General features: G+C 32.9%; 1 pseudogene; it reads right to left on the bottom strand.

The window, feature by feature from the left end:
* Window positions 1–5,626: 5,626 nt before the first annotated feature.
* On the bottom strand, window positions 5,627–15,937 carry LOC114076910 (annotated as a pseudogene).
* Between the last annotated feature and the right edge of the window lie 594 nt (window positions 15,938–16,531).

Genomic DNA, 16,531 nt, shown 5'->3' with positions numbered 1-16,531 from the left:
TTAAAGAACGTTTCAGTGAGTTTGGTAAACTGTCTAAAAGAAAAAATGTATCTTTATAAGGTACTTTGAACTTTCTAAAGGATATGTGTTTATCAATGAACTGGAGGATGGAAGTATTACTGAAATTGTATCACGAGATATCAGATTTTTGGAAAATGATTTCCCAAAAAGGGTGAAATAGGTAAAGCTGAGCCTCTGTATGAAATGTTGAATTCAGAAGATCAGGTAATGTTGTTAAACATACTTGATAAATCAATGGATCAAGAAATAATTCCTGGTTTGAGTGGGAGTTATGAATCTCAAAATCCTATAAAGGAATATGAACTTCAAATATGTAAGAGTACAAGACAAGGTGTACCTAAACAATCTTATGAGATTGAGGATTATGTTTTCCTGGTATCTCCCACAAAATTGGATGATCCTAATTTTGTAACTGAGGCCTTATCAAGACCTGAAACGAAAAAATGGTTAAAGGTGATAAAAGAAGAATTAGAGTCCATGAAAACTAATAAAGTCTGGGATCTAGTTTACCTTTCTAAGGAACGTAAAACTATTAGGAATAAATGTATTATTAAAGTTAAATGTAAATCAGATGAGTCAATAGAAAGACACAAAGCACGATTGGTTGCAAAGGTTTTACTCAAGAAGTTGGAATAGACTATGAGGAAACTTTTTCACCAGTTGTGAAGTTTATATCCGTACGATCACTTTTACCTATTGTTGCACGTTTGGATCTAGAATTACACAAAATGGATGTGAAGATCACTTTTCTCAAATGGAGAATGAAACGAAGAAATCTACATGGAACAACCAGTTGGTTTCATTGTTAAAGGTGAAGAAAAGAAAGTTCGTAAATTGAAAAGATCAATTTATGGCCTAAAGCAATATTCAAGGTAGTGGTATTTGAGATTTCATAAGGAGGTGATGTCATTTGATTTCACCATGATCGATGAAGACCACTGCATCTATGTTAAAAAGTCCAATAGAAAATTTGTAGTTCTTTCTTTTTATGTAGATGATATTTTATTAGCTGGAAATAATTTGGAGTATATGAAAATTGTCAAGTCATGGCTTTCAAAATCATTTGATATGAAAGATATGGGTGAAAAAGATTATATGGGTGTTAAGATCCAAAGAAATCGTTCCAAGAAATTTTTGAGTTTATCTCAAGAAACAAATAAAGAAAATATTGAAACGTTTTCGAATGAATAGTAGCAAATCCATAGATAATCCTGTAGCAAGGGATGAAACTTTAATCCTTGAAATGTGTCCAAAGACTGAAAAAGAAAAGGAAGACATGTCTCGAATTTATTATTCTAGTGTTGTCGGGAGTTTGATATATTCTATGATGTGTACTTGCCCAACATTTATTGTGCCGTAAGTCTAGTTAGCATGTATCAATCCAATCCTGGAAGAGATCATTAAAGTAGAAAAGAGATATTTCCATACCTGAAGGGAACTACAGATCATGCACGGTGTTATAGTGGATCTGATTTGTTCATAAGAGGTTATACACATGTTGATTAGGCTGGTGACCGAATGATAGAAAATCAACATCCAGTTATTCTTTCTTACTAAATGGTGGTTCTATTTCATGGAAAAGTAAGAAGCATACTTGCACAACTCTTTCAACCATGGAATCTGAATTTGTGGCTCGTGCATCTGCTATACAAGAAGCTGTTTGATTAAAGAGATTCTTTGAGCATTTGAGTATTGCAAAGAATCTAAGGGTCCTATATTCTATATTATGATAGTCAAGCGGCTATCGCATAGACAAAGGATCCTAAGTATCACATCAAAACCTAACACATCAACATAAAGTATAACTTTGTGAGACACGTATTGGCAAATGGAGAAATAACTTTGCAATACATCCTACACGTTAAATGATAGCTGATCCTTTTACGAAGACTATCATTAGAGACTTGTTTGAAAAACATGTTAAGGTTTTAGGTTTACGTAAAGTATGATGATATTTCTGTATTTTAAAATGAATTGATTGTTATAATATTCTCCTTTATATAAAACAATACAATTTATGTTCAAATGCAGCATGCATATGATATTTTGTTAAAAATAAAGTGTGTCGAACAAGTCGCAAGATTGACTCTCTCACACGAGCAATCACCTCTTACATCAAGGAACGTGAAGAGATGAGTTTCACCACCATATTATGAATTGTTTTATGATGTAGACAAATGTTTCTCTAAGAAAATAAGTTTAGAGATTACTGGAAAAGAGAAACTAGGGTTAAACAACTTTAAATGTTTAGACCAAGATTTGTACGATATTGGATAATCCGGATGATAAGACACATGCACCAGTATAAAGTGAAAACATCATAGCACGTGTTTCGTACCACGTGTGTCTAGTGATCAATGGGTCAATGAAAGAATATTCCCTACTTTTTCATTATGTGAGACCTAGAAAAGTTAAAATGACTTTTCAATGAAATACCCATTGACCTTTTGCTGTTTCTTGAAGTTTCAATCGATGTTGCTATTTTAGCATGTTAATAATAGTCATGAATGATTCAGCGATGCAGTGCATGTACGAGAAACAGTTGAATATGAGTAGATAGATTCAAGTAGAAAGGAAAGACAATAAATGAATAATAAACTTGTATACAAAAGCCGGCTATTGAACTAACCATACTGGAATTCAGTGTAATTGTGTGTATAAAGTTAAGTATGAACTCGAGTTAATTTCCTTAAGAGGATGAGGGATCAAATAAGTAGCTACTAGAGTAGTGAATAAAGTCTGGGTTAATAGTATTCTCAAATAAGTAGTGAATTCTTTCTAAATGTGGTTGAATTTCTATATGGAGTTTAGTAAACCTTAAATTAAACTCTTGATGCTCACAGGTCGCATGAACTATTTGTTGTATGAATTGTGTGTTTAGTTGATGTTGTATTAGCTTGGGTCTTGTCCACCATGTACGAAGTGGGAGATGTAAGTTTAGGGTCATGGGTCACCTACCGACCCAAGTGATCATTGTCTGATAAGAGATAAGAATTACATATCTCTTATTTGAAAAAGGAAGGGGGGGGGGACAATTATAAAACAAAAAACTTCCCAATTCCCCTATAAAAGGATTTATTCTTTTACGGTAAAAAAAAGGCTGTGAGAGACAATGTAAAAATTAAAAAAACAACAGAAACACAAATCAGGAGAAAAAAAGAGAATTTTTTTTGTCTGAAGATACATTTATTTTTTGAATCAATCTTTGATTCCTAGTGATTCAACGCAGGACTTTGGAGCAATCGACTTAAGCTGCAAAATTGTAAGATATGATTTGTTAATTTCTTTTTATAAGTCCTACAATTATATTTAAAAAATTAAATTCACAAGCTTCAAACTTGACAAAATTGAAATCCCGATGATTCTTTTTTCTGGTAAACATAGTGTGAAAGTTTGAAGCTTTTTGTTAGGCACTACAAGAAAACTGTGGATTATATGGGGATTTTCATGGGAATTAGTATGAAAATTTACAGAAAAATAAGTTTCATGCGAATTTTCATACTAATTCCTATTTGTATTGTTTTTGTAGTGAGTCTAAATTGGATTCCAAATCAGGGTCAGGAGTCAATTCTTATGTCTAAGTCAGTATTGGAAGCCAAATAGGGAGTTGATTCCTGGGTAAAGGTTAGATCCTGGGTAAATGTTAAGATTGACTAGATAGAAGGGGACTATCTATTTGGCTCCATGCAAACATGAGGGACTATTAGTGCTCCATGCAAACATGAGGGACTATTAGTGCTCCATGTGAAAACTCAAGGATCACTTTGAGCCTTAACCCAAAGTTGAGGGAGTATTTTGAGCCTTTCCTCGAATGATGAAGCTGAAAAAGTGGATGAGACTGTTTACAGGAGATTGGTTGGCTGTCTCATATATATCTTACTGCAACTAGACCCGACATTTTATATGCTTCTTAGTTGTCTTCAACATTTCTAAGTTAGTTGATGTTGTATAGGAGTTGAGCTGCAATTTTAAGAGTTTAATTTGTTCATCGTACAATCATGTGCAATATAGTTGCTTAGTTATAGGCTTTTGTTATTTTATTTTTTAAATATTTAAATACCATTTTAGTTCAATCAAAACTCATCCTTCCGCCAGAAAGTATTTTCTTCTCTTCTTCTTTCCTTTATTTTTGTTTATAGAGTTGAAGTTCAGTCATGACTTCTACAAATGTCTTTCATTTATTTCACTCTGTTTATAATGATTGAAAATCATAAGTTCGTGTCACATGTTGCCACCTCTGCTGATTATGCTTAGTGTCACCTTATACTCAGTGCATACCACATACTTTTCTTTGTGTTGCATCCCTTTATGAAGCAGATTCAGGCGTTCTAACTCAAACTCGTAGCTAGGAAGGTTGCAACTTTCCAGTCAATACTTGGTGAGTCCTTCTCATTCGGAGACTTCAAAAAAGTAGTTAGTAGTTAGGTTTTTCATCAAGACAATTAATTGATTTGCAATAGCTAGAAGTCATGTCCCAACAAAACTTATATCTTCTTTATTCTAGTTAGTGGAGAGTTTACTTTAGACATTAGTCGTTTCAGTCGCATCATTCAGATATATGTTAATTATTGCTTCAATCAATTCTCTAAATCAAGGGAGTAACAAATACAAAAACAAAACCAAGCTTCAGAATCTGCAGGACGTCATAGAACTCCATCTTTGTCGTGCTCTTTATTATTTCATCTCATTGCTTTAGAATTTTTTGAAGACATAAGAAATCGTTGCAGCCTTGATTTTTAAGAAAATCTTGGCTGAAATATTTTTAGTGTTCTTTTTTCATTTAGAAGCCTCACAAATTTTGTACTCGGTTTAGTGTGCTCTCCTGATTTTTTTGTCTCCTGAAATTCTATAGCTCAACATAATATTTACTATTTTTGAAAATCAATTCAATATTACAACGTAAGAGTTCCAGAGATAACTGGAATCTCGGTACAACACAGAAATTTAGAACAATTTGCAGCTCCACACAGACTAAGAACAATTGTACTCCGGTATCACTCAAAAATATAGTTACACCCTAACTCTATTCCGATAGATACATCTTTCATTAGAAAATCATCTTTTGTTATACGTTAATGACACCTAATTTTTATGATGTGATTTCTCAAATGACTAACCTAATTAAGGAATTGAATATGCTTCAGACATTGCATCCATCCATGATGAGAGAAGTAGATTTCAAGGAAAACATATAAGCTACGCGAGAAGTTTCAATTGTATTGTTGTTGAGTTGCTAGATATGGGTCATGATCAAGCTGACAACAAACACACAACTAAAGAAAACACATCATAAATTAAGAAAATACCTCAATTTTTATTTCATGAGTTTTGTTATTATGTCGACAACATCGACTGTGCCTCTCTATGGATGTGTTCTCTTCTTTTATCATTTCTTTTCTCTTTCTGCTGGGTGTGTGGTTGTATAATCATTCTACCCTTATTTTTTTAATTCACCGACGTTCCCAGCTTTTGTTTTCCCAGGTAAGATGTCATATTGTTTCGGAGAAAGTAAAATGTTTTCTGGTTATTTGCTAATGTAAGGAATTGACAACTACAATTGTCATTTTTTAGTAAATATCGAATGCACAAAGATAAAATATATAATTTAAAGGATTGTTCGCTTTCTTATTTCGATAATGAGAGAATGTTTTATTATTGCAGAAACATATGACACATAAAGAAGACGACCAACATGCTTCTGATACATGAACACTCCATCTTCAGGGGCATTCACTAGAGGAGCAGATCCTTTAAATGGAAGAATGCAAGAATAGGTTACATATTTGACACTATCAGTAAGCACAACAACGAATATCTAAGAGACTGACTTCGTACATATGATGCCATCACCATCAACCAGAATAGAAACTACCATGGAAGAAAGTGATTTGTTCTCTTGCTTTCCATTTGATCCAGTTTATTCTTCAGAATTGCTATAAGAGGGTCTAGAAAGGGAAACTGGAGGGCCATTGAGGATCCTTCTATTTTTATGGAGGCACGTGTCATTCTGCCTTTATTCCATAGATTTATCTCTAGCAGAAGATGATGCATCAAACTCGAACACTTTTGTACACATGCCTGAACTCAACAAAGGTCCTGCCCAAATGAACACAAAAATCAATTAATATACTGGAAAGCAGAAGGCTATTCCAAAACATGAATTTAGTATGACCTAAAGCAATTAAAAGATCCTAAATTCTAAAAGCAAACACTAGAGGAATTTATTTACACTGAAAAAAAGGAAAAAAGATAAAAATTAATAGTCAGTCCAGATTTAACAGCAGTTACCGGCAAAATCTTCAAGGTACCATTCCTGCATAGTTGACTTTACATTCTCTCTCTCCTCCAATGCAGGAATGTTTTGTCCCATTGCAGGACTTCGATAAAGGCAAGGATAGATTCCTGGGATAACAGGGCTAAATCACCTGCGAGGCAATACGGATTGAATTATCAGCACTTCCATGAAATGCCATGGTTTTCTCACTTGCCAATACGGACTGAATTATCAAGTTCCCATCAATCTCAACAAGTTTATCATCCCTTGGGACATACAGAGAGGCTGCCAGAGGATCACTACCATTGCCCACATGACCAAACTCATCTGCGACCTTATTGGTATTTTTCAGATTGCTTTCACCCTAACCTTCCCAGCCACAATGGGAGCTATGATCTTTACCACCGTATTTCCCAGAACAACCAGTCCCATTCACATTCCCGTCGATAGTCAAAACTCTTCCAAGATGTTTTTTTATAAAATCCAATTAAAAAAACTCTCCACTCATAAAGGGTTCCCTCATGCCTCCATATTTGTCTTTCAATAAAGGAACCAACCCACCAAAGAGCAAGATGAAAAACAAAGAGCAAGATGAAGAACAACACACCAAGGAAGCTAACACTAGCAACTTTCTTTGTTTAACCTCACTCTTCTTTTTCTCCACTTTCTTGTTACTTTTTGGCGCGGGTGCTAGTGCCTGTTATTTCAACTTTGGAATGGGAACCGTGGCACTTGATATCCTGTCGGGTCATCATATAATATGGTGTATATGACATCCATGGAGGAGTTTTGAAATGCATCATCATTGATAGGGTTTGGAAAACTATCATTGAATGATCCATCAAGAATCATGGCATCGGTTGTGAAATTAACATTTGGAAATTCCACAGGGAAATCTTCGACATTTTCTTGGTATTGTGGTCATGTGTAGGGTGTAAAAAGTACGGTCAAGAGGTAAAACTTCAAGATGAACACCCCGATGAAGTTCGCTTCTTCCGCCGATAGTGGATCAACCATTTCTAGTGTTTTTCAGCAATTGATAAGAGATTTAGGGAGAGACAGGGTAGGGATAGAAAGGAAACTTAGAGTTACTTTTCTTTTATAGTTTTATAGTTCTATATAGACCAAATCTGAATCTATATCTATATCATATATCATATTATATTATAATTAGGAAAGCTCAAAGTACAAAACTAGAATTACCATTTTATCCCTACAATAAATCAAAATAATATAAAACAATAATAATAGATAACATCCTTCAAAAGTTAATTAATCATTTTAAAAGAAGATAAAAAAAGATTAACTTCTATCCGTCATTTCTTTTACTCCCATTTAATTCTCTTCGAGATGTTAGTCAATTTATTTGATAAATTTTATTAGTTTCACCAACTGACGTACGTGACCATCAAACTTCTCTCCAATAAGTATGTTGATTCTCTTAATGTCCTATCATGTACTAATTAATGTTATCCCTCAACTTCTTCGTTAACTATATATATAATTCATTAATTTGCAAGATACATAATAGGGATAAAGCTCAAGCAGTTGGATAATGGCCATTTTTCTAGATTTGTTTTAATGATATGTATTACTTATAAATTTGTATTTCATACTTTTTGCATGTATATAGAAGTGAATATTTTAGATTGTTGTCTTTTCTTATTAGAGTCTTTCTAATATTTCATTGCTTTAATAGGGAAAGCATGACAAAAAGATCATGTATCATTAGAATACAATATAAATAATATGTAGATTGTGACAAAGGATTGTTGGAGTTACGCTGATACTTCCACTATATTGTCATATGTTAATACCATGTTCATTCATCTTGATTGAAGGGTGAATTTTCCACCTAATCTTTTATATAACTAAATCTTTATGAAATATTGAGTTGTTCAATTTTACAAGTTTATTCTATATCTAATCACTCCTTCAGCAAAGAAGTAATTTTATTAAGCTATTTGCTCATCAATAATCTTCTATTCCTTTAAAGTAAATCTCAGAAACAATTTTTGTTTTGTTTTCGTTCTCCAATTTCAAGTGAAATTCAGTTCTAAGATGTAAATACTATTTTATGTTAATAAATTTTCTTTTCTTATTTCTCTCAATAATCTTTCTTTATGTAGTAGTAAAGTACTGCTTGAACTAAGGGTCCATGGTAAAAATTTTCTCTATATTTATATTTACATTTACAAGTTACATGCTAGAAGTAAGGATGCATATGTACAAGACCTCACTTATATAAGTAAGTTGAAAAGGAACCCAAAAACCACCGAAAAAGAACTATATAAAGATTGGAAATGGTTTTAATTTTCCAAGGACATTTTATGGCAGCAATTTCTTTTATTTTTTAACATAATGTGACATGAATAAATACCAACAAAAAGTCTATCAAGTACAAATTTTATAAAATAGTTAAGAAACAAACGTGCAACGCACGTTCCTGAAACTAGTTTACCTTAAAAACATATACTCCTTACCTGAATGTTAAATTACTATAATATCCCTAACTTAGGTTGTGACTTTTTAATGAGTCGTCACTTTTTCGATAAGTTGTGATTTTTTCAAAGGGTTGTGATTTTTCAATGAGTTGTGACTTTTCAAAGAGTTGTGGCTTTTTCAATAAGTCAGTATTTGTTCGTACTACTCTTTGTTGACTATAAATAGAGGGACTTCCTCTCATTTTTCAACTACAATTTTTCCTATTCTTCGACTCTTTTTCTTCTTCCATTTTTTTTGTATAATTTAGTGTCGTTAAGTGAGTTTGAAGTTTAGTAGAATCTGAGGTACCACTATTATGATGACAGGTGTATTTCACATGTAGAACTTTTTTTTAAGAGAAACCTTTGTTCTTCATTCATATTTTAGCCCTAACTATTTGGTGAGAACTTTGATTTGTAGAAAATATTGGGGTTAAATTGGGGGCTCTCTTTTGTCTCTCCGGAGGATATGTCGTCGCCGGCGACATAGTCCGAGAATTTCGCTGCCGCCACCATCTCCACCTATGCCATTGTAATTTATCCGCCTTCACTATTAGCTCCTCCACTTACTCAAAGAGCTCTCCACCATTTCTTCAAATAAAAAAGCTCAAAAAAGAGAATATTCATACCACCATCAAGAACACTATGAGTATAATCTAATTGAAATATTTTTTTGGTTATTGGAGATGGTGGATTTTTTATTTTTTTTCAAAATTCTTACATGAGAGTTGTTAAAAAATTAACAATAATGAATCCGGCGGGGAGAAGTGGTAATGGCTCGTCAATTTTGGGATGATAAGGGTGGATAGGTTTGGCATATGCTACCATGCGTGTGTGTGTGTGGTTGGAAATCTGATTATAGATTGAGGGGACTTTTGACCATTTTCTCTTCCTTTAGAACTGTCTTATGTTAGTGCGCTTATGATTTTAAGTTTTTCTTTCCATTTTGGAGTGAAGGTATGGTTGTTTAAAATAAATTTGGTATGCAACTCATATTTTTATGTAATTTGGTATTGTGATGGAATTTTTTATTTGTTTTTGTGTTATTATTCTTATAAGTGCTACTTAATTGATAAACTTTTATTAATATATGAGTTTGATAATACTCGAATAGTTAGCAATATGTTTTTTTAAAATACAAGTAATTTAAATAAGATTGCTAAAAGATAAGTACTTTGAAAAAAGGATTTTGATTGTGTTACTTTATAGTCACTTAACATAGTGTTGTGAATTTTCATGCCCAATGGCTACTCCTTTGCTTTAATACGGGACCTAAAATCAAGAGTGATCCAAGCTAACCCTGAAGCTTGCATATCATAAGCATACTGAGAATCTCTAAGAAAAAGATGAACTAATGCGGAAGCTAAATCAATTGATAACTGAAGGTGGAGAATACCCAAAATTGATATGAATGTATATAACTTGCTAAGGATTCACAGATACTGAACATTCACTCAAAGCTAAAGCTGAATCTAATACTAGAGTTGTTGGGACATGCCCCATCTAACCCTAGCAAAACTAAAAACTGAAATAAAAGACTGAATATGAAAAATATGTCTATTGTTCTCGAAGTATGAGGACTTATCATTGAAGTTACTGGATACGGATTTATGCATGATCTGGATGCTGAATACCTGAACCTACATCATGAAAGGATGTAGCATAAAGTATGTGTTAGTACTTGGAATCCAAACATATAAAAACATAAGAAGATGAAATTAAACATGAGAATTCTACTTGACGGCAACAAAACAACTACTTCTTCAGCTCATGTATCGCAACTAGGATGTTTGTGTACGGTATGAATCTTCTCTTAGGATTTAATTGTCTCAGAGTCATAATAGTAGATCTCCACCTTCTACCCATTCAGGTAATAAAGATAGATAACCACAATGGCATCACCACTGTTTATACATGGTAATACGTTGCACAACACAGTACCATTTCCAACAAAGGGATCTTTCTCCAATGTTTGCCGTGACTTCTTGTATCAAAGGTTTACGCACACACTACGATTCAGACTCATGTCCATTCCTCCGTACATATCTAACATAAAAACATCCCCGCAATCGTTGTAAATAGTTACATAGGATAGCTCATCACCTGAGTCAACACACCATATCTCCCAGGTGGAATAGGCACACGTACAACTGTTTCAACCTCATTTTTTACTTCAAATGCTAGCACACCATGAGTATATGCCTTATCAAGAGGACCAAATATGCCTTGCCATGAGTATAAATGTGTGACTGGTGTGATTACTAAATTTGATGCCCAACAGAGGGAACTTATAATCCTACGGAGGCACGTAGTTCTGGGACTATGAGGATAGTCTGACCCTAGTCCGAATCTGTGCTAATTCTACTACCATTTGGAAATGTATATGATACAAATAATTGAAACACTGGATAACTCAATATTCTGACATGCAAATCTGAGATGCAACATTTAGATACTGACAATGTAACATTTGAAATCTTGGGAATGTTTATCTGTTTAATTGGCCTAGCAAGTGTAATTCATGAACTAAGAAAATCCACACAACAAGAGCTTTGAGTTTCATGCAAGGAACCAAGCAACGTTTCCAAAAAAGATGATAATTCGATTTAAATACTATAACAACTAATTCACAACAATTCTTAAGGTTTTAGAAAACCCTAGGTCTAAAAGATATATAAAGAATCTAAGTGAATTATAAAGACCTAGTGGATGTAAGGAACCCACTATTGAAATCCTACATACCTGGCGACGAAACCTAAAGAGAAATCCTTTGATTTCGGGGGTGGAACTTGAAGAAAATCTTTTGCTTGTTTTTGAAAGATTGGTAGAGTTTCCTCTTATTTATGCTCTAAGTTTTGTCGAATTTTTGTGAATAATCGATTAGGGTAAGTTCTGACTAAATTACTAGTCACTAGGCTTAAACTGAGTAAAACAACATAGTTTAGGAGTTAAAGGACACTACTTAAATGTCCAACGCGTAGGGAAAAAGACCAAAATGACCCCAACTTAAAATATAACTAAAGCCGACCACGGCGCCACTAATGGTCCGTGTTGGGACCATGACCCAGTAAGTGGATTGTGATTCTTGGCCAGTGACTACTAGTTTAGGACCCTCCCCTCAATGGTCCGCGATCTAGCATTTCTTGTGTTTATAGATTATCTATAATTATGATAATAGTAATGAATCATTTGTTTACAATTTCATGAAATTGGGACATACTATCTACTCCTTTAACAAGTATGTGCCACTAACGGTCCGTCATTGGGACCACGGCCAACTAAGTGGGTTGATAATAGTAATGAATCATTTGTTTACAACTTTATGAAAGGGACATAATATCTACTCCTTTAATAAGTATGTATATAATTAGAAAAAAATTTAAAATTATGTACATGTGGATGAATACATAATTTTTAATTTACAATTTTATACTGGCTACAAATCGTATATAGTAATATGGGACAAACGTGCAGCCCACATTCCCAAAACTTATAAGATGCAAGTTTACAGTCAAACTAAATAAAGAACAAAACAAATAAAAAGTAAATTATTAACTTACGGTCTGAAAAACTATGATAATGTAATGTGCAAAGGGTCAAATATACCATTATACTAAAGGAAATAGTTTAAATATATCCTTCGTTATACTTTTGGTCCAAATATACCCCTCATGTTATACTTTTGAGTCTTTACCCCTCTCATTATACTTTAAAATATACCCTTAATTTTGACGGAAAAACATGTGACAAACTCAAAATAAAACTATTTACTCTCAAATTTGCTTAGAAACTCACTTGTGTAACTCATCCCAACTCATTCCCTCCGTTTTGAGCTGATATTTTCATTTTCCCATTCATTTTCAATTGGGAAAATGCATAAGTACACCTAGACTATGATCGAAATCCTAGAGACACACCTAAACTTAACGAGAATCCTATTACCCCTAAACTAATTTAAAATGGAATAAATACACCACAAACGCTGACATGTCCTTGAGAGTGTGCACACTCTCTTGAAAACAAGTGATGAGTGAACAAATTGGACACATGTCATTTTTAATTGGTCACTTTGTAATTAATTAGTACACATATTTATTGATAATAAAACTAATATTATATAATTATTTTTGTTTCTTTCCTTGTAATATATTTATTTTAATTTCTTCAATTAAATTTTTTTTAGTTTATTATCTTTTCACTTTTAATTATTTTTCAATTATTGTGTATGCTTAAAAAAATAATCTAAAAGTATCCTTTAATTTTAATGTTTTAATATTTTTATGTTTTATTTGATTTTCTTCACGTTTTTTGATATCCGTTGAAAATTAACTTATTTTAAATACACGACATTTGAAATCAAATCAAAATGAAAGACCCAAAAAAAAACTAAATAGAAAAATAGAAGAGAAAAAAAATGAATGTAAGTAAAAAAAATAGTTTCAATACAAGGTAAAAAACTGTTATTTAATTAAAATACAAGATAAAAAATAAGAATATTTTTCTTAATTTTATTTATCAAATATATATTTTTTAAAAATAAGAAATATTTTTTTAAAAATAATTTTTAATTATAAAAAATTATTTACACACATGGCGGGCGAGTGTGTACAAACACAACCAACTTGGGTGGTTGAAGGTGTCACATTAGCACAAAGGTGCACAAAATTACGAATAAAATGAGTTCAGGGGTAATAGGATCTTAGATAAGTTTAGGAGGGTCTCTGAGATTTCGATCATAGGCTAGGGGATACTTATGCATTATCCTTTCTCTCTTTTTATATTCTTGTACTAGAAATAATAAAATATGCACATCATACAACATCATTGTGCTGCATTTTCCCTCACAAATTAAAAATCTTCAAATTTATTTCTATAAAATTGATCATTGTACCCACATTTTCTTACTATTATAGAAGTACAAGAAAATTAATGAATGTAGGGAGTTATCGATTTTTGGATGCTGAAAATTTTTAGAACATATCTCAACAGTGTATTTTCTTTGATTAGTATTGACACTTTTTAGAAGAGGTTAAGCATGATAATTATTATTTAGAAAAACCTCAATTCGAAAAAAATAAAAAAAAAATATTAGTTTTTGAATACGATAAATGATTAGCTTCTTTTAAGAAGAAGATGCATAGAAAAGAAAAAAAACCGGAGGAAATGAGTTTCTAAAAAGAATAAATATTTGAAATTCGATATACGTTATTTAATTTTGAGCTTGTCACGTGTTTTTCGTTAAAATTGAAGATAAATTTGTGTCAAAGTATAATCAGAAGGGTATATTTGGACCTAAAATATAACGAAGTGTATTTTTAAAATATTTCCAATAGAAGAAGGGCAAGATTTGACCATTTGCCCTAATATAATTGTAAAAAATGTGTTTGGTAAAATTTGCTTCTTTTCAAATTGTGTATAATTGGATTTTAAAAAGAAAACAAATTGTTCCTATACCAAGTCAGATACTTAATTCATTAATTTTTAACTCAAAAGGGGCATAAAATCAAATTTCCTTGTACTGTGAGCACAAATCAACTGTTTCTATATGAAGTCAAACATCTCTCTTATCTCTATTTGTTAGTTAATATGATTGGTAAGCTTTATCCTTCTATTGTGTTTCTATTTATGAGATTATATAAAAAATTTCCCCTTTTGTTATAATTATTTTATTTCCTGTTTTGTGGTTAGGGTTGATATTTGAAATGTCTCTGTTTTTAAATGTGATGACTAGATTTTCTTGTTGTGCTGAGTTCCAAATTCTTATCCACCACCGTTCTACGCTTAACTCACCGACTTACAAGGTTTAATTTGCCTTGGTAAAATGTGCAATTTTTTTTTGTTTTTACGTATCTAGATTTGTCTTTGTTCAGCAAAATAGGATTGTAATTTCCCTTTTTCTTCTATGTTCGGATCCAAGAGTCCTTTGTCCCGCTGCAGGACTTTGATAAAGGCAAGGATGGCTAAATCTCCAGGAACTGTAAGGTTTGCCTCATCATTTTTCTTATCAGCAGTTCCATGAGATGTCATGGCTTTTTCACTTACAAATATAGACTGAATTATCGAGTTCCAGTGAATATTGACAAGTTTATCATTACTCGGTATGTACAAAGAGGCTGCAAGAGGATCACTACCATTTTCAACGTAAACAAACTTATCTGAAGCTTTATTGGTATTTTTTTGATTGATTTCACCCTGATCTCCCCAACCACAATGTAAGAGATGATTTATTCCATCATATTCCCAAAATAACCAGTCCAATTCACAGACCCATCAACAACCAAAACTCTTCCATGATGTTACCAAAAAATCCACTCACAAGAATCTTCACTCATAAATGGTTCCCTCATACCTCCGTATCTCACTTTCAATGAAGGAACTAACCCACCAAACAGAAGCATGAAGAACAACACACCAAGGAAGCTAACACTAGCAACCTTCTTTATTTTCACCTTACTCCTGTTTTTCTCCACTTTCTTGCTACTTGTTGGCGCAGGCACTACTGGCTATCCTAGTCACTATCCTAGTCGCTTCACCATATAAGGTGGTGTATATGACATCCATGGAGGAGTATGGGGATACATCTCGGGGGGTGGATGCACTTGAGGAGCTACATCAGTACCTACAAATTGTGCCTTTAGAGTTACATTTTCTGTTGTTTCATAGGATATATTTGCATTCAAATGTTGAATTGGTGAATGAAGTATTCTAACTCCTAAACATAATGCTTTTTTAATTGCCTTGACAAGTGAGCACTTCCCCCGTTTTTCTAGCCATCTTCATTTTGTCCTCATCATTATTAACATTATCACTCAAGAAAAATGTAGTGGATTTTTGGTGTTTGTTTACATTATTCGAGTCTTCACTATGTTTTTTCCTTTTCAACAAATAACAACAATTGTTTATATTAGCATTGAGTTTCTATTTTACAACTCCACCTTTTCTAAATTACTTCCTAACTTCGAGGAAGAATGTATCAATCTGTTAGAACTCAACAGATTATTCAACCCTTTTGAGAGATTGAAACCACAATTCGCTGATGGCACGTTCAAGTACCCGGAGACATGGGTAGAAACCGGTGCAACAATACACACACTTCATCGAAAACTCCTGAGCTGCTCAAACTACGAAGTAGCCCTGGCGATGACATCTCCTTAACCATAACTACCGCTTCCTGATTGGGGGAAAAATTGTTCATTTCACCCGACGTCAACTTGAAATTTCTAAAAAAACCGCTATAATTCCTAATTAATTCACTCGCAGGTTGACTAAAGCAATTAGGGTCCATATGGAGCAGGTTTGATCCTATAGCTTTCCCATGATAATCTCCCGAAGATGAGTTGATAGTTCCAGAAGCATCATAAAAATTCCCTATCGGTTGCCAAAGATATTTGGGTCCATCTGACCCGAGTCCAAACCCGAGTTCGACCCGAGATAGTCAGGCATGTATCTAGGTGTTTGAAATGCATCATTATGGGTAGGGTTTCAAAAAATATCATTGAATGATGCATAAAAAATGATGTCATCAGTTGAGAAATCAATGTTCCAAAATTTCATAGGAAAATCCTAAATATTTTCTTGATATGTTGCAGTCATGTGTAGGTCATAAAAAGTTTTTAGAAATTGATCACAAATTTAGCGAGAGACAGAGTAAGAATAGAGAGGAAACCGTCATTTACCTTTCTTTTATAGTTTTATCTTTCGAGATTGTTCAGATTGATATATTATTTATAGATTTCATATCTTAGAAACAAAA

This window comes from Solanum pennellii, chromosome 4 (genome assembly GCF_001406875.1).
Source record: "Solanum pennellii chromosome 4, SPENNV200".
NCBI lineage: Eukaryota > Viridiplantae > Streptophyta > Magnoliopsida > Solanales > Solanaceae > Solanum > Solanum pennellii.
Note: the sequence above shows the minus strand (reverse complement) of the source record. Positions and strands in the feature narration are given on the sequence as shown.